General features: G+C 47.3%; 1 long non-coding RNA gene across 2 annotated transcripts; it reads left to right on the top strand.

Annotated features, from left to right (window-relative positions):
* Window positions 1-26: 26 nt before the first annotated feature.
* LOC142077270 (uncharacterized) lies at window positions 27-7,080 on the top strand. 2 transcript variants are annotated; one of them, XR_012671678.1, is made up of 4 exons: window positions 27-3,893; window positions 6,153-6,216; window positions 6,305-6,485; window positions 6,569-7,080. It is a non-coding gene; the product is annotated as an uncharacterized LOC142077270 (long non-coding RNA). The 2 variants fall into 2 exon arrangements; XR_012671677.1 differs by having other exon boundaries at window positions 6,305-7,080.
* Window positions 7,081-27,573: the final 20,493 nt, after the last annotated feature.

Here is a 27,573-nt window from a genome sequence, read left to right as displayed (position 1 = left end):
TAGTCAGCGTGACCCCTCTCTGTTTTCAGTGACTCCCTGTGCTCTGTACCCTGTCGCTCTTCCAATGTCATTTCCCTGTGGCTGCCTCTCCGATATTTAACTTCTTACCCATACGGCCAGTATCCCGTTGCTTTCTAAATTTTCTCTCTCTGACTCCAGTTATCCAGTTTCCTGTTCGTGTTTTTAATTTCTTCCTGCCTATCCTCTACGTCATCACTTTTAAAATTTTGTTTCAATGTCTCCATTTATTTAGTTTGCTGACCCTATTTTTTTTCCTCTCTGTTCTTAATTTCTTTGCTTTATATATTTTCTTTCTATGTCTCTGTTTTAGTTTGCCGTCGCTACTTTCTAATTTTTTCTCATTTTCTTAATCTCTGTTGCTTTTAAAATTTTCTGTCTGCTTTTATTCCATTTGCTGTCTTTTTTTTTTTATTAATTTCTTGTGTTTTCTTAGTGCGGTCACTTTTAAAATTTTCTTTTCGTGTCTCTCTTTCAGTTTGGTGTCTCTATTTCATAATTTTTTCCTTTATTTCCCTAATGCCTATCACTTCTTAAATGTTCTTTCTATGTCTACTTTTATTCCCTTTGTTGTTTTCTTTCTTTTGTGCCGTTGCTTTTTATATTTTCTTTCTATGGCTCCGTTTTAGTTGGCTGTCACGATTTATTAATTTTTTCCTTATTTTTTTCATCAACCTCGCTTTTAAAATTTTCTGTCTGCTTTTATTTGGGTCGCTGTATTTTTTTTTTAATGATTTCTTGTCTTTAGTAGTGCCTTCGCTTTGTAAATTTTCTTTCTGCATCTCTGGCTTACTTAGGTGTTGCTACTTTTTAATTTTTCCCTTTATTTCCCTAATGCCCCTCGCTTTTTAAATGTTCTATGTCTACCTTTTTCCCTTTGATGTATTTATTTTTAATTATTTCTTGTCTTTCATTAGTGCCCTCGGTTTTATATTTTCTTTCTACATCTGTTTTAGTTTGCTGTACCTATTTCATAATTTTTTTCCTTTATTTCCGTAATGCTTGTTGTTTTTTAAGTTTTCTTTCTATGTCTACTTTTATGCTGTTCCCTGTCTTGAATTTTTAATGATTTCTTGTCTTTCCTTAGTACTGTCGCTTTGAAAAGTTTTTGTCTATGTATGTCTCTTTGTTCACTGTCGCTATTTTTTAGTTCTTTCCTCTCTTAATCCATCGGCTTGAAAAATTTTCTACTTTTGTCTTGTTCGTTGTCTTGATTCTCAAATTGTTTTCTTTTGCTTTACTTTTTGCCATGACTTTTAAAATTTTCTTTCTACGTCTCTGTTTTAGTTTGCCGTTGCTATTTTTTAATTTTTTCCTCATCTCCTTAATTTTTCTTTCTTTGTACCCCTATTCCGTTCGCTGTTTTACTTTCTTCATTATTTCTTGTCTTTCCCTAGCGCTCTCGCTTTTAAAATTCTTTCTATCTCTGCATTTTCATTTGCTACCAATATTGTTTAATTCTTTCCTCCCTTAATCCCTTGGCTTTTAAAATGTTGATTCAATGTCTACTGTTATCTACTTTGCTGTCTCTGTTTTCAGTTTTTTTCCTATCTGTCCTGTACCTCATTGTTTTTAATATTTTCCTTCTATGCCTGCTTTTGCGAAGCTTCCTATCTCTGATTTTTATGTTTCCTGCCTGTCATGTACCCTGTCACTTTAAAAATTTACTTTTTATGTCTCTGTGTTTTTAGTTCGTTCTCCCTGTTGTTTAATTTTTTTTTTTTTTTTACTTCTCATAGTCCTTGTTGCTTTTAAAATGTTCCATGTCTACTTTTATGCCGTTTGATGTCTTTAGTTTTGAATTACTTCTTGTCCTTCCTTAGTGTTGCCTTATTTAAAATTTTGGTTTACGTCTCTGTTCTAGTTCAGTGTCCCTATTTTTTCATCTTTTCATTTCTTAATCCTTGGCTTGTAAACCTTTGTTTCTATGTCTACTTTTGTCTACTTTGGTGATCCTATTTGAAAGTTTTTCCTCTCTGTCCTGTATGTCATTGCTTTTTAGATTTTCTTTCCGTGACCTCTTTTATCAACAGGCCTATCCTTATTTTTTATTTCTTTCCTGTCTCTCGTTTAACACATTGCTTTTAAATTTTCTTTCTATGTCTGATTTTATTGAGATCATTGTCTGTATTGTTTCTTATTTCTCTTGTTTCCTTAGTGCCCTTGCTTTTTAAATGTTCTGTCTGCGTCTTGGCTTATTTAGTTTGCTGTTCCTCTTTTTTTTAGTTCTTTTTTCTGTTAATTCCTTGGATTTTCAAATTTTGTTTTTATGTCTACTTTTATCACGCTCCCTATCCCTATATTTTATTGCTTTCCTGTCTGTCATGTACCCCCTCGCTTTTAAAATGTACTTGCTATGTCTCGGTTTTTTGTTTGCCGTCCCTGTTTTTTCATATTTTCCTCTCTTAATCCCATGGCTTTTAAAGTTTTTTTACATGTACTTTTTTTTTCATTTTCTATCTATACTTTTTAATCTTTTCTTCTCAATCCCCATCGCTTTTAAAATTTACTTTCTATGTTTGTTTATTTAGTTCACCGTCATTACCTTTTTTTCTTTACTTCCCTAATCCCTGTTGCTTTTGATATTTTCTGCGTCTCCTTTTGTCCAGTTCGCTGTCTGAATTTTATTTTTTTTCTTGTCTGTCTTTTACGCCTTTGCTTTTCAAATTTTCTTTTTGTCTGCATTTTTGTTCATTGTCCTTATTTTTCAAATTTGTTTTCTTTCTTAATCCTCTTTTTTGAAATGGCCTTTCTTTGACTACTGTTATCCTGTTCACGCTCTTTATTTTTTGTTTCTTGTCTTTCCTTACCATTGCTTTTTAAATTTTCTTTCTACGTTTACTTTTATCAAACTCCCATCCCTGTTGTTTAATTTGTTCTCGTCTGTCATGTAGCCTGATGGTTTTTTGTGGAGAAGAATTAAGAGGTGGCCTAATGAGTACCAGCTGATTGAAGAACAGAAACAGGTGAAGGGAATTGTGAGCAGACATGTGATCATTGCCAGAAGGAAGATATAAGAGAGGCAACAGAGAGAGACAGAGGTGCAATGAATGGAGAGAGATGGTAGGGCTGCCCTGTTATGATAAAGGCTGTGCATGTATGCCGCAACAAATGGCGCCCGAACAGGGACTGAAAGAAGAAAACCTGAAGAAAGAAGGTCTTGGAGAAAGAAAATAGAAATATCCGGTGGTGAGCCCCGCTGAACTGCAAAAGCCGTTGAAAAGAAACAGGAAAAAAGCCGTTGAAAGGAAATGGGATAGAAGCTGTTGAAAGGAAACAGAAAAAAAAGCCGTTGAAAGGCAACGGGATAAAAGAAAAAACGGATACAGAGGTGAGCAGCCGCGGGGAAGTTATATGAACTTTATACGTTAGTCATGGGGCAGTCGGCATCTCAGTAGAAGAACTACAGACGAGGAAAACTTTGCAACTAGAAGTTCTAGAAGGAATATTGTGTGTATGCAGCTCTGCAGAAGTTGCATCCTGCAGAGCAGGATTTGCAAAACGTGACTGATTTAGCAATTCTGGAGGGAAAACCAAAAGATAAGAAAGATTCATTTGAACTTGCGCCAACGGCGGATGAAGCTTTACAGAAACAGAGGCTAAAGATGAACTTGTTCTAGTGAATGTAATGGCAGCAATTCTGGAGAGAAAATCAAAAGATAAGAAAGATTTATTTGAACTTGCGCCAACGGCGGATGAAGTTTTGCAGCGATAGAGGCTAAAGCACCATTTGTTCCCGCCCTCCCACCCCAAGAAGATCTGCTGTGGGGATTCGTACCCACACACACACATGTATCAGTGATGTTCTAGAGGAAAGTGAACTGTGTGATGGAGAATAGGAAAAAGAATTAGAAATATTAAGTTTGTGTAAGGAGGTATGCAAATCAATAAAAGAATATGGGTTATGGAGAATAGGAAAAAGAATTAGATTAAGGAGGTATGCAAATCAATAAAAGAATATGGGTTATGGAGAATAGGAAAAAGAATTAGAAATGTTAAGTTTGTCCACCATATGAGGTGATTAAGGAGGTACGCAAATCAATAAAAGAATATGGGTCACAGGTTTCATTTGAATATGAACTTGTTCTAGTGAACATAATGAACAATTTGGCAATTGAGAACAAAAAAGGGGGTGATGTGGAGAAGAATTCTGGAATTGGGAGTTTCGGATAGGACTTTGGCAATGCTACAAAACCATAAACAACAAGGGGGAGGTGTGGAGAAGAATTAGGAGGTGGCCTAATGAGTACCAGCTGATTGAAGAACAGAAACAGGTGAAGGGAATTGTGAGCAGACATGTGATCATTGCCAGAAGGAAGATATAAGAGAGGCAACAGAGGGAGAGAGGTGCAATGAATGGAGAGAGATGGTAGGGCTGCCCTGTTATGATAAAGGCTGTGCATGTATGCCGCAACAGTTTTTCATTTACTTTAGATGTCTCCGTTTTAGTTCGCCGTCCCTATTCGTTAATTTTTTTCCTTTATTTCCTTAATCCTGGCACTTTTAAAATCATCTATGTCTACTTTTATCCAGTTCCTGTTTCTATTTCTGAATTCTTTCCTGTATGTCACGAACCATGTTGCTTTTTAAATTTCCTTTCTATGTCTACTTTCATCTAGTTAACTAAAAAAATTTTAATTTTTTTACTCTCATAGTTCTTTTCGGTTTGAATTTTTGTTTCTAGGTGTACTTTAATATCATTTTCTGTCCCTATTTTGTAATTTTTTCCTGTTTCTTGAATCCCATCGCTTTTACAATTTTTGTTCCATGTCTACTTTTATGAAGACGTCTCTGTCTGATTTTTCATTATTTCCTATCTGTCCTACTTTTAAATTTTCTTTCCTTGTGCATTTTTTATCCAGTTTGCTGTCTCTTTTTTTTTTTTTTTAATTCATTCTAGTCTGTCCCGTACCTGGTCGCTTTTAGAATTTTCTTTTTATGTCTCTGTCTAATTAGGTTTTTTTGCTTTTTAATATGTTTTTTTCTTCTTCACTTTAGAATTTTTGTTTCTATGGTCACTTGTATGTATTTTTATGTCTCTATTATTTGCTTTTTTCTTATCTGTCTTCTACATTGTCACTTTTAACATTTTTTTGCTGTCTATTTTTATCAAGATGTCTAATCTTATTTCTTTATTATTTCCTGTCTGTCCTGTGTCACGTTCCTTTTAAATTTTTTTCTATATCTACTTTTTTCCAGTTCACAGTCTTTATTTTTTATTTCGTTCTAGTTTGTGCCATACCCCGTCGGTTTTTAAATTTTGTTTCTGTGTCTTTGTTGATTTAGTTTGCTCTTTTTGTTTTTTTAACTTTTCCTTTATTTCTTTTATCTTGTCGCTCTTAAATTTTTTTTTATTATGTCTGCTTTTATATAGTTCCTGTCCCTATTTTTTTGTTTCTTCCTTGTTTGTTGTGTACTCTCTCAATTTTTCTATTTTCTTTCTACGTCTCTGTTTATTTAGTTTGCTGTCCTTATATTTTTATTTTTTCCTCCTTTAATAACTTTTTTCAATTTTTTTATGTCTACTTTTATCTAGTTTTCTGTCCCTATTTTTTCACTTTTTTTTCTCCTCTGCCTTGTGCCCTTTTGCTTTTAATATTTTCTTTCTATGTCTACTTTTATCAAGCTGCCTATCCCTATTTTTTACTACTTTCTTCTTTGTCACATACCCTGTCACTTCTTAAATTTTCTTTGTCTCTTTTTTTTTTTTCTCTTTTCTTGGTTCATCCCGAGGTCTTAGAGCGTCTTCTCGGCACGCTTTTATCTCTGGAGTGTAATTCATACCCCTCTCGATTTGTCAGAACATCTCTCGGGTCATCCTCTTCCTCAGAGCAGTCTTTTTGTCCTCTCCTCCATCTCACTCGCTTCCAGTGGGTCAGCATCTCCCTCACGACGTCAGTACTCTGTTCAAACCCCTTTCCGAGTACCTTTGTGTCCTCGAGCAGTCTTCTGTCTCTCCGGTCGCCTCAGCACCCCTCTATTTCTGTCACGATGCTTCCTGCGATGTGGGATATAGGCACTAGAGCTGAGTCGGGCATAGTAAGCAATGACTAGTGGGCTGAAATAGCTGTTTGTTGTCAGATGTCATATTGTTAGTTAAGTCATAAGTGTCCCGAATTGTTTCACTTCCACAGGTGGTACCCGCATCTCAATACAGCAGTCTGAAAATGGCAGAGGCATCACAGGCAACTGGCTGAGGTAAAGGTGCGGGAGATGCGTATTGGTGCGTGTGCGCTCTCGTCTTGGGCAATATCTCAGCATGTGTCATTGAGTTTTATTTTGGCAGGTGTTGCACTTAGGGTCAGAGGAGCAAAGCAGCACCTTGACAAGCGGTCCCAGAAAGTGAGGCGAGAGTCAGCCGGGTTGGCATCTGAGAGCAAAGTATCCTGCAGCAATTAAGCGAAGCTTTCACCTTCAGTTTTGTAGGTGCTGTGCGGGCTGCCTTTAGAATTGCGTAAGGATTTGAGGTGAGATGGGTAGTAGAGAGGAGGAGCACGGGACAGGTGATGTCTCACAAGCAGAATGGTATTTTTGTCTTTTGCAATCTTAGGTGCCACAAGTAATGTCAGCCGCAGCCTTGGACTCTGGAATTGGCGGGGAGCGGGCGAGCGGAACCCCATGACGTGACTGAGAATGAGGGTGTTATGCAAGATGTTGGCGTCTACAGTCATGATCCTTACTGCTGGTGTACTACAAAGCTAAGTTGGGGCTCCAGTGCCAGAGAGGGATTGCGGGAGCAAGGGGGTGGGGTTGGCAATTGCCCGAAGGGTTTTTACAGGTAGTGTAGGGCCGGGGCCTGTCCGGGCAGTGTCCCTTTTGGGCAGGTAAAGGGAGGCGGCTCCTCTTGGGCATGATGCTAGAGTGTGCCGGGCAGGGCGGTTCCAGCCTGTATGTGTTGTGTCATTTGTGTGGTCTGTCTTCTGTGTCTTAGGCCTTCCTTGGGTCTTGATGCCCACATTGCTCTTTGCGTTTGAGGAGCACAGCAGGTGCCTGGGGCGCCATTTCTAGGGTCCCGAAAGCCTGTACTCATTGGCATAGCGCCCATCGGGCGCTTGTTTTCTTGCGTGACGAGCTTAAAGTGCACATCTGTCTGGCTTCTTGCGAGCTTCCGCACGGCCCTCTTCTGCGGCGTCCCTGCCGGCTGCGTGAGGTGCTCCGCTCTCTATGTTCATTTTTCATGGACTCGGGTTTCTTCCCCGCATCCTTAAGTTCTTAGGTGTCGCCGGCCGGCTTCTTGCGCATACATCCTATCAGTTCTGAGAGTAACTTCTCGTCGCGGGCCATGATGTTCTGCTCTTTCTCTGGGGTTGCCATAGAGCCGCCTCATGTCACCGTCACGGTCCCGACGGTCATCTTGCCTGATGGCGTCTTCTGTCCGGGTGTTGTTCTTCTCACTGAGAGTTTTCTCTTGGCTTTGAGGTGCGTCGTTTGTAGGGTTCCGTGCAGTGTCGGTGTGTGCTTGTGTGTGTCTGGCTTGGAGCCGCCCTGCCCGGGGGCGTAGAGTCAGGGGTAGGTGGAATAGCCATAGGAGTTTGTGGTCAGCATGTCGGTATGCCTAGACGGTGGGCGCAAGGGTCGTACGGCCATCTCGGAAGCAGTAGCCGTTGGTGGGTTGTGTGGTCAACTCTTTCAACAGTGTTTTATGGGGATGAGCCCAGGTGAGTGGGAGGGGCTCTTCAGGGGTAATAAAGCAGATAAAATCTGAAAGGCTTGTATGGGTGGGGCTTAAAGGTTGTGGGTTGGTGTGGGTTTTTAGAGTGACGGGATGTATAGTGGGATTCTAGATGGCATTCCTAAATGGAAAGGAGACCTCTGGACTTGTTCCCCTATCGCTGTGCAACCGGGTGACTAGTTCGACACTTCTGTTTTTGCAGGTGCAGAGGGACCAGCTGCCCAGCAAAGGGCGACAGAGGAGAGGGGAGCGGATCGCTGTAAGAAGGTGGGTTGGTGTGTCGTATTAGAGGGAAGATGTGACTGGTGGCTATATGATTAATTTATGGTTTTGTGTTTTGTTTTTTTTTTTTTTTTTTCCCTTTTTTAATTTGAAGGTGCAAATTGAGGAGCGATGTGGGATATGGGCATGGGAGCTGACTCGGGCAGGGTGAGCAGGTGAGCACTGATTGGTGGGCTGAAGTAGTGATTATTTTTCAGGTGTTGAATTGTTGGTGAAGTCATAAGCAACCCATGTTGTTTGGGCCTTACAGGTGGTGCACCAACCTCGGCGTGGTGCCCCAAGCTGATGGAGGCCAGGGGCGGTGAGCTGTTCAGGTAAAGGAGTGCAAGACAGAGATTGGTGCAGGTGGGCTACGGTTTCGGGCCGTATCTCCTCATGTGCCTTTTTGCTTGGTTTTTTTGCAGGCGCCGCTCTGTGGGGCCCAGCTGCTGCCAAGAGGTCCGAGCAGGTGAGGCAGTTGTGGGCAGGGTCGGTGTCTGATGGGTAAGTATTATATGGCGACTCAGTGCAGAGTTTTGCTCTGGTTTTGCAGGTCCTGTGCAGGCTGCCTTTGGCATTGGAGGAGGGTTTGAGGTGAGCTGGGTAGTACAGGGGAGGAGCACGGGGCTGGTGATTTCTGGCAAGCACAATGGTAACTTTCTGTCGGTATCCTAGGCGTCAGAAGCGACAATGGCCGCGGCGTCGGACTCTGGAATCGGCGGGGAGCGGGTGAGCGGAACCCCACGGCGCGTCTGAGGTGGGGGATGTTGTGGGAAGGGTCCCTGTGGATCGATGTGCTGCTGACTGACGGCAGCGTTACGTGTGGAGTGGCTTGTCTTTGCAGATGATGAAGAGGAACCTGGATTCATCCAGTGGGCTGGCTGTGGTTTTTCTTTTTGAGGATGGGTTCAAACTTCCGGCCCTCCTAAAGCTAAGTTGGGGCACCGGCAGGGCACCAAGGGAGGGTGGGGACTGGGTTGGTGATTGCCTAAAGAGGTTTTAAAGACAGTGTAGGGCAGGGGGCTGTCCAGGGACAGTCCCCCTTGGGCAGTTAAAGGGAGCAGGTTACTTATCAGCATGATGTTAGCGTGAACCGGGCAGGGCAGTTCCAGCCTGTGTCTGTTGTTGTGTAGTTTGTGTGGTCTGTCTTCTGTGTCTTAAACATTCCTGGGCCTCAATGTCCTAATTGCTCTTTGCGCTCAAGGGACACAGCTTGTGCCTTGGCCACTATCCCTAGGGTCTCAAACGCCCATACTCATTGGCTTAGTGCCCATCAGTCTCTTCTTTTTGCGTTAAGCTTAAAGCGTGGATCGTTCTTGTGTCTTGAAGTTTCCTGACGGTCATCTCTTGTGGCACCCTTCCTGGCTGCGGGAGCAGCTCTACTCTCTAGACGTCCATTTTTGCAGACTGGGATTGTTTCCCTGCATCCTTATGCTCTCAAGTCTTGAGGCCAAGCTTCTTGCACATCCATCTTCTCAGTTTTGAAAGCAACTCCTTGTCACGGGCCATGACATTCTACTCTTTCTGTGGTGTTGCCATAGAGCATCCTGACGTCACAGCCCTGCAGGTCTTCTTGCCCGACGGCGTCTTCCGTTTAGGTGTCATTCTTCTTGCCAAGAGTTTTCTCTCCTCTTTGAGGCGCGTTGTTTGTAGGGTTCTGTATAGTGTTGGTCTGTGCATGTGTGTGTTTGGCTTGGAGCAGCCCTGCCCGGGGTTGTAGAGTCAGGTATAGGTGGAATAGCCATAAGAGTCTATGGTTAATATGTTGATATGCCTAGACCGTTGAGGCAAAGGTGGTACAGTCATCTCGGATCGAGTAGCCATCAGCAGGTTGTGTGGACAGCTCTTTCAATGGTGTTTTATGGGGAGGTGCAGAGCCGTGTGGGAGGGGCTGGTCAAGGGTAGTGGTAGTAAAGCAGATTGAATCTCCAAGGTGTTAATGCTTATATATTTGGGGCTTAAAGGTTGTGGGTTGTTTGGGTGTGGTTTTTTATTAATGGCAGGACGTATTGTTGGATTCTTAATGGTATTCCTAAATGGAAACAAGACTTCTGGAATTGTTAAGCTATTGCTCTGCAACTGGTGACTTCTTCGATGTTATTGCTTTTTCAGATGCAGACGGACAAGCCACGCACCAAAGGGTGACGTAGGAGAGGTGAGTGGAGTACCGTAAGAAGGTTGTTGCATGGTATTAGTGGGATGATGTGACTGGTGGCTATATGACTACATTATGGTGTGGTGTTCTTTTTATTTGAAGGGTGCAAAGGGAGGAGGTATGTGGGATACGGGCACTGGAGCTGACTCGGGCAAGGTGAGTGGTGGTTGGGGGGCCTAAGTAGCGGTTATTTTTCAGGTACTGCTGGTGAAGTTATAAGCAACCCATGTTGTTTGATTCTACAGGTGGTGCAGAAACCTTAACATGGCAACCGAAGGTGACAGAGGCTGGGTGGGTGAGCTGTCAAGGTAAAGGAGTGAGAGACACGAATCGGTGTGGGCAGGCTGCAGTTTTGGGCAGTATCTCAGCATGTGCCTTTTCCCTTGGGTTTTTGCAGGTGCCGTACGCAGGCTCGGAGGGGCGACGCTGCCGCATGCTGACGAGGGGTCTGAGAAGGTGAGGCGGTTGTGGGCCGGGTTGGTGTCTAATAGCGAAGTATTGCATGGCAACTCAGTGAAGTGTTTCTCTGTGATCTTGCAGGTGCTGTGCGGGCCGCCTTTGGAATTGGATGAGCGTTTGAGGTGAGCTGGGTAGTAGAGAGGAGGAGCATGGGACTGGTGATATCTCATAAATGCAATGTTAACTTTGTGTGCCTTGGTATCTTAGGTGCCACAAGTAACGGTGGCCGCAGTGTCCGACTCTGTAATTGGCGTGGAGCAGGCAAGTTCAATGCCATGATTCTTGTGAGGATGAGAGTGTTGTGAAAGAGAGTGGTGTCTACTGTCATGATGCTTACTGCTGGCATGCTGTTTTGTAGTGTTTTTTTTTTTTTTTTTCAGATGCTGGAGGGGAACCTGGTGATTGCAGGAAAATATCAGCTACCAAATGTGTTTTTTGTCAGGATGCATGCAGACTCCTGGCCCTCTCAAAGCTAAGTTGAGGGATGATGGCTGGGGAGGGGGCAAGGAGACAAGGTTGGCAACTGTAGGGAGGTGCATTTAAAGCTTATGTAGGGCAAAGGGCTGTCCAGGAACAGTCTCCTTTGGGCAGTTAAAGGGAGCGGGTTACTCTTCAGCATGAGGCTAGGGCAGGGCAGTTCCAGCCTGTGTCTGTTGTTGTGTAGTTTGTGTGGTCTGTCTTCTGTGTCTGAGGCCTTCCTCGGGTCTCGATGTCCTCTTTGCGCTCGAGGAGCACAGCATGCACCTCGGGCGCCATCCCTAGGATCTCACCGATGAGAATGCCCATACTCATCGGTGTAGCACCAATCGGATGCTGCTTTTTTTGCATTACAAGCTTAAAGTGCGGATCGGTCTCACATCTTGAAGTTTCCAGATGGTCATCTTCTGCGGCATCCTTCCCAGCTGCGGGAGCAGCTCTGCTCTCTAGCCGTCCACTTTTGCGGACTGGGATTTCTTCCCTGCATCCTTACGTTCTCAGGTCTTGAGGCCAGGCTTCTTGTGTGTACATCCTCTCTGTTTTGAGAATAACTTCTTGTCATGGGCCATGATGTTCTACTCTTTTTCTGGGGTTGCCCCAGAGCCTCCTCACGTCACCATCATGGTCCCATGCTTTGTCTTGCCAAATGGTGTCTTCCGTTCGGGTGTCATTCTTCTTGCCAAGAGTTTTCTCTCCTCTTTGAGGCACCTTTTTTTTTTTTTAGGGTTCCATGTAGCGTTGGTCTGTGCATGTGTGTGTGTGGCTTAGAGCTGCCCTGCCTGGGGGTGTAGAGTCGGGGGGAGGTGGAATAGCCATAAGAGTCTGTGGTTAATACGTTGATATGCGTAGACTGTTGAGGCAATGGTTGTACGGTCATCTAGGACTCAGTGGCTGTTGGCAGGCTGTGTGGACAGCTCTTTCGATAATGTTTTATGGGGATGAGCTGAGCCATGTGGGAGGTGCTGTTCAGGGGTAGTGAAGGAAATGGAATCTCAAAGGCGATAAGGCTTGCATGTGTACGGCTTAATGTTTGATTTATAAAATTTGTTTAATGGCAGGAAGTATAGTTGGATTCTAGATGGTATTCCTACATGGAAAGAAGTCCTCTGCAATCGTTAGGCTATCGCTCTGCATCCGGGTGACTCATTCAATATCATTTTTGCAGATGCAGAGGAACGAGCGGAGCACTAGAAGCAGGAGGGTTGGTGCGCGGTATTAGAGGGAAGATGTGACTGGTGGCTGTATGACTACATTATGGTATTTCTATTTTTTAATTTGAAGGGGTAAAGGGAGGAGCGATATGGGCACCGGAGCTGACTCGGCCAAGGTGAGTGGTGATTGGTGGGCTGAAGTAGCGGTTATGTTTCAGGTGGTGTATTGCTGGTGAAGTTGTAAGCAACCCTTGTTGTTTGTGTTTTACAGGTGGTGCGCAAGCTTCAATGTGGCAACCCAAAATGTTGGAGGTGGGACAGGTGAGCGGCCGAGGTCAATGAGAGGTTGGTAGGAATCACTGTGGGTAGGCTGCAGTTTTGGGCAGTATCTCAGCATGTGCCTTTTCCCTTGGGTTTTTGTAGGTGCCGCACGCAAGCTCGAAGGGGCGACGCTGCCGCATGCTGACGAGAAGGGGTCCGAGAAGGTGAGGCGGTTGCGGGCCGGGTTGGCGTCTAATGGCAAAGTATTACATGGCAACTCAGTGAAGTGTTCCTCTGTGGTTTTGCAGGTGCCGTGCAGGCTGCCTTTGGAATTGGATGAGCGTTTGAGGTGAGCTGGGTAGTAGAGAGGAGGAGCATGGGACTGGTGATTTCTCACAAATGCAATGTTAACCTTGTGTGTCTTGGTATCTTAGGTGCCACAAGTAATGGCGTCCGACTCTGGAATCGGTGTGGAGCAGGCAAGTGCAATGCCACAGCTCTTGTGAGGACGAGGGTGTTGTGGAAGAGCACGGTGTCTACTGTCATGATGCTTACTGCTGGTGTGTGTGTTGGTTTTTTTTTCTTCAGATACTGAAGGGGAACCTGGTGACTGCAGGAAAATATCAGCTAGCCAATGTGTTTTTTGTCAAGGATGGATTCAGACCCCCGGCCCTCTGAAAGCTAAGTTGAAGGACGATGGCTGGGGAGGGGGCAAGGAGACAAGGTTGGCAACTGCAGGAAGGTGCATTTAAAGCTACTTAGGGCAAAGAGCTGTCCAGGAACAGCCACTTTTGGGCAGTTAAAGGGAGCGGGTTACTCTTCAGTGTGATGCTAGCGTGTGCCAGGCAGGGCAGTTCCAGCCTGTGTCTGTTGTGTGGTCTGCCTTCTGTGTCTTAGGCCTTCCTCAGGTCTCAATGTCCTCTTTGCGCTCGAGGAGCGCAGCATGCACCTCAGGTGCTATCCCTCGGATCTTGACTATCTGTACTCATCGGTGTAGCACCAATCGGATGCTGCTTCTTTTGTGTTGCAAGCTCAGCGTGGATTGGTCCTACGTGTCAGAACTTTCTGGACACTCCTCTTTTGCAGCATCCTTCTTGGCTGTAGGAGCAGCTCTGCTCTCTAGATGTCCGTTTTCACGGACTGGGATTGTTTCCCTGCATCCTTACGTTTTTAGGTCTTGAGGCCTGGCTTCTTGTGTGTAAATCTCCTTAATTTTGAGAGCAACTTCTTGTCACGGGCCATGATGTTCTACTCTTTTTCTGGGGTTGCCCCAGAGCCTCCTCACGTCACCATCGTGGTCCCATGCGTCTTCTTGCCCGATGGTGTCTTCTGTCCGGGTGTCGTCATTCTTGCCGAGAGTTTTCTCTCCTCTGAGGCGCGTTGTTTGTAAGGTTCTGTATAGCGTTGGTCTGTGCATGTGTGTGTGTGGCTTGGAGCTGCCCTGCCTGGGGGGCGTAGAGTCAGGGGGAGGTGGAATAGCCATAAGAGTCTGTGGTTAATACGTTGATATGCGTAGACTGTTGAGGCAATGGTTGTACGGTCATCTAGGACTCAGTGGCTGTTGGCAGGCTGTGTGGACAGCTCTTTCGATAATGTTTTATGGGGATGAGCTGAGCCATGTGGGAGGTGCTGTTCAGGGGTAGTGAAGGAAATGGAATCTCAAAGGCGATAAGGCTTGCATGTGTACGGCTTAATGTTTGATTTATAAAATTTGTTTAATGGCAGGAAGTATAGTTGGATTCTAGATGGTATTCCTACATGGAAAGAAGTCCTCTGCAATCGTTAGGCTATCGCTCTGCATCCGGGTGACTCATTCAATATCATTTTTTTGCAGATGCAGAGGAACGAGCGGAGCACTAGAAGCAGGAGGGTTGGTGCGCGGTATTAGAGGGAAGATGTGACTGGTGGCTGTATGACTACATTATGGTATTTCTATTTTTTAATTTGAAGGGGTAAAGGGAGGAGCGATATGGGCACCGGAGCTGACTCGGCCAAGGTGAGTGGTGATTGGTGGGCTGAAGTAGCGGTTATGTTTCAGGTGGTGTATTGCTGGTGAAGTTGTAAGCAACCCTTGTTGTTTGTGTTTTACAGGTGGTGCGCAAGCTTCAATGTGGCAACCCAAAATGTTGGAGGTGGGACAGGTGAGCGGCCGAGGTCAATGAGAGGTTGGTAGGAATCACTGTGGGTAGGCTGCAGTTTTGGGCAGTATCTCAGCATGTGCCTTTTCCCTTGGGTTTTTGTAGGTGCCGCACGCAAGCTCGAAGGGGCGACGCTGCCGCATGCTGACGAGAAGGGGTCCGAGAAGGTGAGGCGGTTGCGGGCCGGGTTGGCGTCTAATGGCAAAGTATTACATGGCAACTCAGTGAAGTGTTCCTCTGTGGTTTTGCAGGTGCCGTGCAGGCTGCCTTTGGAATTGGATGAGCGTTTGAGGTGAGCTGGGTAGTAGAGAGGAGGAGCATGGGACTGGTGATTTCTCACAAATGCAATGTTAACCTTGTGTGTCTTGGTATCTTAGGTGCCACAAGTAATGGCGTCCGACTCTGGAATCGGTGTGGAGCAGGCAAGTGCAATGCCACAGCTCTTGTGAGGACGAGGGTGTTGTGGAAGAGCACGGTGTCTACTGTCATGATGCTTACTGCTGGTGTGTGTGTTGGTTTTTTTTTCTTCAGATACTGAAGGGGAACCTGGTGACTGCAGGAAAATATCAGCTAGCCAATGTGTTTTTTGTCAAGGATGGATTCAGACCCCCGGCCCTCTGAAAGCTAAGTTGAGGCACTGGCGCTGGAGAGGGATCGGCGGGAGTAGTGGATAACGCTTAGTAGGCAAGGTTGGCAATTGCATGAAGGGGTTTTAAAGATAGTGTAGGGCAGGGGGCTGTACAGGAACAGACTGCTTTGGGCAGTTAAAGGGAGCTGACTACTCTTCACTACGATGCCGGGCAGGGCAGTTCCAGCCTGTGTCTGTTGTTGTGTAGTTTGTGTGGTCTGCCTTCTGTGTCTTAGGCCTTCCTCAGGTCTCGATGACCTCATTGCTCTTTGCACTTGAGGGGCACAGGTCCCATCCCTAAGGTCTCGAATGCCTCCACTCATCAGCATAGCACTCGAGAGGCACTTCTTTTCTTGCATTACAAGCTGAAAGCGTGAATTGGTCTTGTGTCTTGAAGTTTCTGGACGGTCATCTTTTGCGGCATCCTTCCCGGCTGCGTGAGCAGCTCTTCTCTCTAGCCGTCCGTTTTCATGGACTGGGATTTCTTCCCTGCATCCTTAGGCTCTTAGGTCTTGGCCAGGCTTCTTGCTTGTACATCCTCTCAGTTTTGAGAGTATCTTCTTGTCACGGGCCGTGAGGTTCTACTCCTTTTTCTGGGGTTGCCCCAGAGCCTTCTCATGTCACCGTTATGGTCCCACAGGTCGTCTTGCCTGACAGCGTCTTCTATCTGGGTGTCATTCTTCTTGCCGAGAGTTTTCTCTCCTCTTTGAGGTCTGTTTTTTGTAGGGTTCCATGTAGTGTCAGTCTGTGCGTGTGTGTGTGTGGCTTGGAGCTGCCCTGCCTGGGGGTGTAGAGTCAGGGGGAGGTGGAATAGCCATAAGAGTCTATGCTTAAGACATTGATATGCGTAGACTGTTGAGGCAATGGTTGTACGGTCATCTAGGACTCAGTGGCTGTTGGCAGGCTGTGTGGACAGCTCTTTTGATAATGTTTTATGGGGATGAACTGAGCCATGTGGGAGGTGCTGTTCAGGGGTAGTGAAGGAAATGGAATCTCAAAGGCGATAAGGCTTGCATGTGTACGGCTTAATGTTTGATTTATAAAATTTGTTTAATGGCAGGAAGTATAGTTGGATTCTAGATGGTATTCCTACATGGAAAGAAGTCCTCTGCAATCGTTAGGCTATCACTCTGCATCCGGGTGACTCATTCAATATCATTTTTGCAGATGCAGAGGAACGAGCGGAGCACTAGAAGCAGGAGGGTTGGTGCGCGGTATTAGAGGGAAGATGTGACTGGTGGCTGTATGACTACATTATGGTATTTCTATTTTTTAATTTGAAGGGGTAAAGGGAGGAGCGATATGGGCACCGGAGCTGACTCGGCCAAGGTGAGTGGTGATTGGTGGGCTGAAGTAGCGGTTATGTTTCAGGTGGTGTATTGCTGGTGAAGTTGTAAGCAACCCTTGTTGTTTGTGTTTTACAGGTGGTGCGCAAGCTTCAATGTGGCAACCCAAAATGTTGGAGGTGGGACAGGTGAGCGGCCGAGGTCAATGAGAGGTTGGTAGGAATCACTGTGGGTAGGCTGCAGTTTTGGGCAGTATCTCAGCATGTGCCTTTTCCCTTGGGTTTTTGTAGGTGCCGCACGCAAGCTCGAAGGGGCGACGCTGCCGCATGCTGACGAGAAGGGGTCCGAGAAGGTGAGGCGGTTGCGGGCCGGGTTGGCGTCTAATGGCAAAGTATTACATGGCAACTCAGTGAAGTGTTCCTCTGTGGTTTTGCAGGTGCCGTGCAGGCTGCCTTTGGAATTGGATGAGCGTTTGAGGTGAGCTGGGTAGTAGAGAGGAGGAGCATGGGACTGGTGATTTCTCACAAATGCAATGTTAACCTTGTGTGTCTTGGTATCTTAGGTGCCACAAGTAATGGCGTCCGACTCTGGAATCGGTGTGGAGCAGGCAAGTGCAATGCCACAGCTCTTGTGAGGACGAGGGTGTTGTGGAAGAGCACGGTGTCTACTGTCATGATGCTTACTGCTGGTGTGTGTGTTGGTTTTTTTTTCTTCAGATACTGAAGGGGAACCTGGTGACTGCAGGAAAATATCAGCTAGCCAATGTGTTTTTTGTCAAGGATGGATTCAGACCCCCGGCCCTCTGAAAGCTAAGTTGAAGGACGATGGCTGGGGAGGGGGCAAGGAGACAAGGTTGGCAACTGCAGGAAGGTGCATTTAAAGCTACTTAGGGCAAAGAGCTGTCCAGGAACAGCCACTTTTGGGCAGTTAAAGGGAGCGGGTTACTCTTCAGTGTGATGCTAGCGTGTGCCAGGCAGGGCAGTTCCAGCCTGTGTCTGTTGTGTGGTCTGCCTTCTGTGTCTTAGGCCTTCCTCAGGTCTCAATGTCCTCTTTGCGCTCGAGGAGCGCAGCATGCACCTCAGGTGCTATCCCTCGGATCTTGACTATCTGTACTCATCGGTGTAGCACCAATCGGATGCTGCTTCTTTTGTGTTGCAAGCTCAGCGTGGATTGGTCCTACGTGTCAGAACTTTCTGGACACTCCTCTTTTGCAGCATCCTTCTTGGCTGTAGGAGCAGCTCTGCTCTCTAGATGTCCGTTTTCACGGACTGGGATTGTTTCCCTGCATCCTTACGTTTTTAGGTCTTGAGGCCTGGCTTCTTGTGTGTAAATCTCCTTAATTTTGAGAGCAACTTCTTGTCACGGGCCATGATGTTCTACTCTTTTTCTGGGGTTGCCCCAGAGCCTCCTCACGTCACCATCATGGTCCCATGCGTCTTCTTGCCCGATGGTGTCTTCTGTCCGGGTGTCGTCATTCTTGCCGAGAGTTTTCTCTCCTCTGAGGCGCGTTGTTTGTAAGGTTCTGTATAGCGTTGGTCTGTGCATGTGTGTGTGTGGCTTGGAGCTGCCCTGCCTGGGGGGCGTAGAGTCAGGGGGAGGTGGAATAGCCATAAGAGTCTGTGGTTAATACGTTGATATGCGTAGACTGTTGAGGCAATGGTTGTACGGTCATCTAGGACTCAGTGGCTGTTGGCAGGCTGTGTGGACAGCTCTTTCGATAATGTTTTATGGGGATGAGCTGAGCCATGTGGGAGGTGCTGTTCAGGGGTAGTGAAGGAAATGGAATCTCAAAGGCGATAAGGCTTGCATGTGTACGGCTTAATGTTTGATTTATAAAATTTGTTTAATGGCAGGAAGTATAGTTGGATTCTAGATGGTATTCCTACATGGAAAGAAGTCCTCTGCAATCGTTAGGCTATCGCTCTGCATCCGGGTGACTCATTCAATATCATTTTTTTGCAGATGCAGAGGAACGAGCGGAGCACTAGAAGCAGGAGGGTTGGTGTGCGGTATTAGAGGGAAGATGTGACTGGTGGCTGTATGACTACATTATGGTATTTCTATTTTTTAATTTGAAGGGGTAAAGGGAGGAGCGATATGGGCACCGGAGCTGACTCGGCCAAGGTGAGTGGTGATTGGTGGGCTGAAGTAGCGGTTATGTTTCAGGTGGTGTATTGCTGGTGAAGTTGTAAGCAACCCGCGTTGTTTGTGTTTTACAGGTGGTGCGCAAGCTTCAATGTGGCAACCCAAAATGTTGGAGGTGGGACAGGTGAGCGGCCGAGGTCAATGAGAGGTTGGTAGGAATCACTGTGGGTAGGCTGCAGTTTTGGGCAGTATCTCAGCATGTGCCTTTTCCCTTGGGTTTTTGTAGGTGCCGCACGCAAGCTCGAAGGGGCGACGCTGCCGCATGCTGACGAGAAGGGGTCCGAGAAGGTGAGGCGGTTGCGGGCCGGGTTGGCGTCTAATGGCAAAGTATTACATGGCAACTCAGTGAAGTGTTCCTCTGTGGTTTTGCAGGTGCCGTGCAGGCTGCCTTTGGAATTGGATGAGCGTTTGAGGTGAGCTGGGTAGTAGAGAGGAGGAGCATGGGACTGGTGATTTCTCACAAATGCAATGTTAACCTTGTGTGTCTTGGTATCTTAGGTGCCACAAGTAATGGCGTCCGACTCTGGAATCGGTGTGGAGCAGGCAAGTGCAATGCCACAGCTCTTGTGAGGACGAGGGTGTTGTGGAAGAGCACGGTGTCTACTGTCATGATGCTTACTGCTGGTGTGTGTGTTGGTTTTTTTTTCTTCAGATACTGAAGGGGAACCTGGTGACTGCAGGAAAATATCAGCTAGCCAATGTGTTTTTTGTCAAGGATGGATTCAGACCCCCGGCCCTCTGAAAGCTAAGTTGAGGCACTGGCGCTGGAGAGGGATCGGCGGGAGTAGTGGATAACGCTTAGTAGGCAAGGTTGGCAATTGCATGAAGGGGTTTTAAAGATAGTGTAGGGCAGGGGGCTGTACAGGAACAGACTGCTTTGGGCAGTTAAAGGGAGCTGACTACTCTTCACTACGATGCCGGGCAGGGCAGTTCCAGCCTGTGTCTGTTGTTGTGTAGTTTGTGTGGTCTGCCTTCTGTGTCTTAGGCCTTCCTCAGGTCTCGATGACCTCATTGCTCTTTGCACTTGAGGGGCACAGGTCCCATCCCTAAGGTCTCGAATGCCTCCACTCATCAGCATAGCACTCGAGAGGCACTTCTTTTCTTGCATTACAAGCTGAAAGCGTGAATTGGTCTTGTGTCTTGAAGTTTCTGGACGGTCATCTTTTGCGGCATCCTTCCCGGCTGCGTGAGCAGCTCTTCTCTCTAGCCGTCCGTTTTCATGGACTGGGATTTCTTCCCTGCATCCTTAGGCTCTTAGGTCTTGGCCCGGCTTCTTGCTTGTACATCCTCTCAGTTTTGAGAGTATCTTCTTGTCACGGGCCGTGAGGTTCTACTCCTTTTTCTGGGGTTGCCCCAGAGCCTTCTCATGTCACCGTTATGGTCCCACAGGTCGTCTTGCCTGACAGCGTCTTCTATCTGGGTGTCATTCTTCTTGCCGAGAGTTTTCTCTCCTCTTTGAGGTCTGTTTTTTGTAGGGTTCCATGTAGTGTCAGTCTGTGCGTGTGTGTGTGTGGCTTGGAGCTGCCCTGCCTGGGGATGTAGAGTCAGGGGGAGGTGGAATAGCCATAAGAGTCTATGCTTAAGACATTGATATGCGTAGACTGTTGAGGCAATGGTTGTACGGTCATCTAGGACTCAGTGGCTGTTGGCAGGCTGTGTGGACAGCTCTTTTGATAATGTTTTATGGGGATGAACTGAGCCATGTGGGAGGTGCTGTTCAGGGGTAGTGAAGGAAATTGAATCTCAAAGGCCTTAAGGCTTGTGTTTGATTAATGTACGGCTTAATGTTTGATTTATAAAATTTGTTTAATGGCAGGAAGTATAGTTGGATTCTAGATGGTATTCCTACATGGAAAGAAGTCCTCTGCAATCGTTAGGCTATCGCTCTGCATCCGGGTGACTCATTCAATATCATTTTTGCAGATGCAGAGGAACGAGCGGAGCACTAGAAGCAGGAGGGTTGGTGCGCGGTATTAGAGGGAAGATGTGACTGGTGGCTGTATGACTACATTATGGTATTTCTATTTTTTAATTTGAAGGGGTAAAGGGAGGAGCGATATGGGCACCGGAGCTGACTCGGCCAAGGTGAGTGGTGATTGGTGGGCTGAAGTAGCGGTTATGTTTCAGGTGGTGTATTGCTGGTGAAGTTGTAAGCAACCCGCGTTGTTTGTGTTTTACAGGTGGTGCGCAAGCTTCAATGTGGCAACCCAAAATGTTGGAGGTGGGACAGGTGAGCGGCCGAGGTCAATGAGAGGTTGGTAGGAATCACTGTGGGTAGGCTGCAGTTTTGGGCAGTATCTCAGCATGTGCCTTTTCCCTTGGGTTTTTGTAGGTGCCGCACGCAAGCTCGAAGGGGCGACGCTGCCGCATGCTGACGAGAAGGGGTCCGAGAAGGTGAGGCGGTTGCGGGCCGGGTTGGCGTCTAATGGCAAAGTATTACATGGCAACTCAGTGAAGTGTTCCTCTGTGGTTTTGCAGGTGCCGTGCAGGCTGCCTTTGGAATTGGATGAGCGTTTGAGGTGAGCTGGGTAGTAGAGAGGAGGAGCATGGGACTGGTGATTTCTCACAAATGCAATGTTAACCTTGTGTGTCTTGGTATCTTAGGTGCCACAAGTAATGGCGTCCGACTCTGGAATCGGTGTGGAGCAGGCAAGTGCAATGCCACAGCTCTTGTGAGGACGAGGGTGTTGTGGAAGAGCACGGTGTCTACTGTCATGATGCTTACTGCTGGTGTGTGTGTTGGTTTTTTTTTCTTCAGATACTGAAGGGGAACCTGGTGACTGCAGGAAAATATCAGCTAGCCAATGTGTTTTTTGTCAAGGATGGATTCAGACCCCCGGCCCTCTGAAAGCTAAGTTGAAGGACGATGGCTGGGGAGGGGGCAAGGAGACAAGGTTGGCAACTGCAGGAAGGTGCATTTAAAGCTACTTAGGGCAAAGAGCTGTCCAGGAACAGCCACTTTTGGGCAGTTAAAGGGAGCGGGTTACTCTTCAGTGTGATGCTAGCGTGTGCCAGGCAGGGCAGTTCCAGCCTGTGTCTGTTGTGTGGTCTGCCTTCTGTGTCTTAGGCCTTCCTCAGGTCTCAATGTCCTCTTTGCGCTCGAGGAGCGCAGCATGCACCTCAGGTGCTATCCCTCGGATCTTGACTATCTGTACTCATCGGTGTAGCACCAATCGGATGCTGCTTCTTTTGTGTTGCAAGCTCAGCGTGGATTGGTCCTACGTGTCAGAACTTTCTGGACACTCCTCTTTTGCAGCATCCTTCTTGGCAGTAGGAGCAGCTCTGCTCTCTAGATGTCCGTTTTCACGGACTGGGATTGTTTCCCTGCATCCTTACGTTTTTAGGTCTTGAGGCCTGGCTTCTTGTGTGTAAATCTCCTTAATTTTGAGAGTATCTTCTTGTCACGGGCCATGATGTTCTACTCTTTTTCTGGGGTTGCCCCAGAGCCTCCTCACGTCACCATCATGGTCCCATGCGTCTTCTTGCCCGATGGTGTCTTCTGTCCGGGTGTCGTCATTCTTGCCGAGAGTTTTCTCTCCTCTGAGGCGCGTTGTTTGTAAGGTTCTGTATAGTGTCGGTCTGTGCATGTGTGTGTGTGGCTTGGAGCTGCCCTGCCTGGGGGGCGTAGAGTCAGGGGGAGGTGGAATAGCCATAAGAGTCTGTGGTTAATACGTTGATATGCGTAGACTGTTGAGGCAATGGTTGTACGGTCATCTAGGACTCAGTGGCTGTTGGCAGGCTGTGTGGACAGCTCTTTCGATAATGTTTTATGGGGATGAGCTGAGCCATGTGGGAGGTGCTGTTCAGGGGTAGTGAAGGAAATGGAATCTCAAAGGCGATAAGGCTTGCATGTGTACGGCTTAATGTTTGATTTATAAAATTTGTTTAATGGCAGGAAGTATAGTTGGATTCTAGATGGTATTCCTACATGGAAAGAAGTCCTCTGCAATCGTTAGGCTATCGCTCTGCATCCGGGTGACTCATTCAATATCATTTTTTTGCAGATGCAGAGGAACGAGCGGAGCACTAGAAGCAGGAGGGTTGGTGCGCGGTATTAGAGGGAAGATGTGACTGGTGGCTGTATGACTACATTATGGTATTTCTATTTTTTAATTTGAAGGGGTAAAGGGAGGAGCGATATGGGCACCGGAGCTGACTCGGCCAAGGTGAGTGGTGATTGGTGGGCTGAAGTAGCGGTTATGTTTCAGGTGGTGTATTGCTGGTGAAGTTGTAAGCAACCCTTGTTGTTTGTGTTTTACAGGTGGTGCGCAAGCTTCAATGTGGCAACCCAAAATGTTGGAGGTGGGACAGGTGAGCGGCCGAGGTCAATGAGAGGTTGGTAGGAATCACTGTGGGTAGGCTGCAGTTTTGGGCAGTATCTCAGCATGTGCCTTTTCCCTTGGGTTTTTGTAGGTGCCGCACGCAAGCTCGAAGGGGCGACGCTGCCGCATGCTGACGAGAAGGGGTCCGAGAAGGTGAGGCGGTTGCGGGCCGGGTTGGCGTCTAATGGCAAAGTATTACATGGCAACTCAGTGAAGTATTCCTCTGTGGTTTTGCAGGTGCCGTGCAGGCTGCCTTTGGAATTGGATGAGCGTTTGAGGTGAGCTGGGTAGTAGAGAGGAGGAGCATGGGACTGGTGATTTCTCACAAATGCAATGTTAACCTTGTGTGTCTTGGTATCTTAGGTGCCACAAGTAATGGCGTCCGACTCTGGAATCGGTGTGGAGCAGGCAAGTGCAATGCCACAGCTCTTGTGAGGACGAGGGTGTTGTGGAAGAGCACGGTGTCTACTGTCATGATGCTTACTGCTGGTGTGTGTGTTGGTTTTTTTTTCTTCAGATACTGAAGGGGAACCTGGTGACTGCAGGAAAATATCAGCTAGCCAATGTGTTTTTTGTCAAGGATGGATTCAGACCCCCGGCCCTCTGAAAGCTAAGTTGAAGGACGATGGCTGGGGAGGGGGCAAGGAGACAAGGTTGGCAACTGCAGGAAGGTGCATTTAAAGCTACTTAGGGCAAAGAGCTGTCCAGGAACAGCCACTTTTGGGCAGTTAAAGGGAGCGGGTTACTCTTCAGTGTGATGCTAGCGTGTGCCAGGCAGGGCAGTTCCAGCCTGTGTCTGTTGTGTGGTCTGCCTTCTGTGTCTTAGGCCTTCCTCAGGTCTCAATGTCCTCTTTGCGCTCGAGGAGCGCAGCATGCACCTCAGGTGCTATCCCTCGGATCTTGACTATCTGTACTCATCGGTGTAGCACCAATCGGATGCTGCTTCTTTTGTGTTGCAAGCTCAGCGTGGATTGGTCCTACGTGTCAGAACTTTCTGGACACTCCTCTTTTGCAGCATCCTTCTTGGCTGTAGGAGCAGCTCTGCTCTCTAGATGTCCGTTTTCACGGACTGGGATTGTTTCCCTGCATCCTTACGTTTTTAGGTCTTGAGGCCTGGCTTCTTGTGTGTAAATCTCCTTAATTTTGAGAGCAACTTCTTGTCACGGGCCATGATGTTCTACTCTTTTTCTGGGGTTGCCCCAGAGCCTCCTCACGTCACCATCGTGGTCCCATGCGTCTTCTTGCCCGATGGTGTCTTCTGTCCGGGTGTCGTCATTCTTGCCGAGAGTTTTCTCTCCTCTGAGGCGCGTTGTTTGTAAGGTTCTGTATAGCGTTGGTCTGTGCATGTGTGTGTGTGGCTTGGAGCTGCCCTGCCTGGGGGGCGTAGAGTCAGGGGGAGGTGGAATAGCCATAAGAGTCTGTGGTTAATACGTTGATATGCGTAGACTGTTGAGGCAATGGTTGTACGGTCATCTAGGACTCAGTGGCTGTTGGCAGGCTGTGTGGACAGCTCTTTCGATAATGTTTTATGGGGATGAGCTGAGCCATGTGGGAGGTGCTGTTCAGGGGTAGTGAAGGAAATGGAATCTCAAAGGCGATAAGGCTTGCATGTGTACGGCTTAATGTTTGATTTATAAAATTTGTTTAATGGCAGGAAGTATAGTTGGATTCTAGATGGTATTCCTACATGGAAAGAAGTCCTCTGCAATCGTTAGGCTATCGCTCTGCATCCGGGTGACTCATTCAATATCATTTTTTTGCAGATGCAGAGGAACGAGCGGAGCACTAGAAGCAGGAGGGTTGGTGTGCGGTATTAGAGGGAAGATGTGACTGGTGGCTGTATGACTACATTATGGTATTTCTATTTTTTAATTTGAAGGGGTAAAGGGAGGAGCGATATGGGCACCGGAGCTGACTCGGCCAAGGTGAGTGGTGATTGGTGGGCTGAAGTAGCGGTTATGTTTCAGGTGGTGTATTGCTGGTGAAGTTGTAAGCAACCCTTGTTGTTTGTGTTTTACAGGTGGTGCGCAAGCTTCAATGTGGCAACCCAATATGTTGGAGGTGGGACAGGTGAGCGGCCGAGGTCAATGAGAGGTTGGTAGGAATCACTGTGGGTAGGCTGCAGTTTTGGGCAGTATCTCAGCATGTGCCTTTTCCCTTGGGTTTTTGTAGGTGCCGCACGCAAGCTCGAAGGGGCGACGCTGCCGCATGCTGACGAGAAGGGGTCCGAGAAGGTGAGGCGGTTGCGGGCCGGGTTGGCGTCTAATGGCAAAGTATTACATGGCAACTCAGTGAAGTGTTCCTCTGTGGTTTTGCAGGTGCCGTGCAGGCTGCCTTTGGAATTGGATGAGCGTTTGAGGTGAGCTGGGTAGTAGAGAGGAGGAGCATGGGACTGGTGATTTCTCACAAATGCAATGTTAACCTTGTGTGTCTTGGTATCTTAGGTGCCACAAGTAATGGCGTCCGACTCTGGAATCGGTGTGGAGCAGGCAAGTGCAATGCCACAGCTCTTGTGAGGACGAGGGTGTTGTGGAAGAGCACGGTGTCTACTGTCATGATGCTTACTGCTGGTGTGTGTGTTGGTTTTTTTTTCTTCAGATACTGAAGGGGAACCTGGTGACTGCAGGAAAATATCAGCTAGCCAATGTGTTTTTTGTCAAGGATGGATTCAGACCCCCGGCCCTCTGAAAGCTAAGTTGAGGCACTGGCGCTGGAGAGGGATCGGCGGGAGTAGTGGATAACGCTTAGTAGGCAAGGTTGGCAATTGCATGAAGGGGTTTTAAAGATAGTGTAGGGCAGGGGGCTGTACAGGAACAGACTGCTTTGGGCAGTTAAAGGGAGCTGACTACTCTTCACTACGATGCCGGGCAGGGCAGTTCCAGCCTGTGTCTGTTGTTGTGTAGTTTGTGTGGTCTGCCTTCTGTGTCTTAGGCCTTCCTCAGGTCTCGATGACCTCATTGCTCTTTGCACTTGAGGGGCACAGGTCCCATCCCTAAGGTCTCGAATGCCTCCACTCATCAGCATAGCACTCGAGAGGCACTTCTTTTCTTGCATTACAAGCTGAAAGCGTGAATTGGTCTTGTGTCTTGAAGTTTCTGGACGGTCATCTTTTGCGGCATCCTTCCCGGCTGCGTGAGCAGCTCTTCTCTCTAGCCGTCCGTTTTCATGGACTGGGATTTCTTCCCTGCATCCTTAGGCTCTTAGGTCTTGGCCAGGCTTCTTGCTTGTACATCCTCTCAGTTTTGAGAGTACCTTCTTGTCACGGGCCGTGAGGTTCTACTCCTTTTTCTGGGGTTGCCCCAGAGCCTTCTCATGTCACCGTTATGGTCCCACAGGTCGTCTTGCCTGACAGCGTCTTCTATCTGGGTGTCATTCTTCTTGCCGAGAGTTTTCTCTCCTCTTTGAGGTCTGTTTTTTGTAGGGTTCCATGTAGTGTCAGTCTGTGCGTGTGTGTGTGTGGCTTGGAGCTGCCCTGCCTGGGGGTGTAGAGTCAGGGGGAGGTGGAATAGCCATAAGAGTCTATGCTTAAGACATTGATATGCGTAGACTGTTGAGGCAATGGTTGTACGGTCATCTAGGACTCAGTGGCTGTTGGCAGGCTGTGTGGACAGCTCTTTTGATAATGTTTTATGGGGATGAACTGAGCCATGTGGGAGGTGCTGTTCAGGGGTAGTGAAGGAAATTGAATCTCAAAGGCCTTAAGGCTTGTGTTTGATTAATGTACGGCTTAATGTTTGATTTATAAAATTTGTTTAATGGCAGGAAGTATAGTTGGATTCTAGATGGTATTCCTACATGGAAAGAAGTCCTCTGCAATCGTTAGGCTATCGCTCTGCATCCGGGTGACTCATTCAATATCATTTTTGCAGATGCAGAGGAACGAGCGGAGCACTAGAAGCAGGAGGGTTGGTGCGCGGTATTAGAGGGAAGATGTGACTGGTGGCTGTATGACTACATTATGGTATTTCTATTTTTTAATTTGAAGGGGTAAAGGGAGGAGCGATATGGGCACCGGAGCTGACTCGGCCAAGGTGAGTGGTGATTGGTGGGCTGAAGTAGCGGTTATGTTTCAGGTGGTGTATTGCTGGTGAAGTTGTAAGCAACCCTTGTTGTTTGTGTTTTACAGGTGGTGCGCAAGCTTCAATGTGGCAACCCAAAATGTTGGAGGTGGGACAGGTGAGCGGCCGAGGTCAATGAGAGGTTGGTAGGAATCACTGTGGGTAGGCTGCAGTTTTGGGCAGTATCTCAGCATGTGCCTTTTCCCTTGGGTTTTTGTAGGTGCCGCACGCAAGCTCGAAGGGGCGACGCTGCCGCATGCTGACGAGAAGGGGTCCGAGAAGGTGAGGCGGTTGCGGGCCGGGTTGGCGTCTAATGGCAAAGTATTACATGGCAACTCAGTGAAGTGTTCCTCTGTGGTTTTGCAGGTGCCGTGCAGGCTGCCTTTGGAATTGGATGAGCGTTTGAGGTGAGCTGGGTAGTAGAGAGGAGGAGCATGGGACTGGTGATTTCTCACAAATGCAATGTTAACCTTGTGTGTCTTGGTATCTTAGGTGCCACAAGTAATGGCGTCCGACTCTGGAATCGGTGTGGAGCAGGCAAG

Source organism: Calonectris borealis, unplaced genomic scaffold (assembly GCF_964195595.1).
Source record: "Calonectris borealis unplaced genomic scaffold, bCalBor7.hap1.2 HAP1_SCAFFOLD_192, whole genome shotgun sequence".
Lineage (NCBI taxonomy): Eukaryota > Metazoa > Chordata > Aves > Procellariiformes > Procellariidae > Calonectris > Calonectris borealis.
The sequence above is the reverse complement of the archived record's forward strand: the minus strand, read 5'-3'. Positions and strand labels throughout refer to the sequence as shown.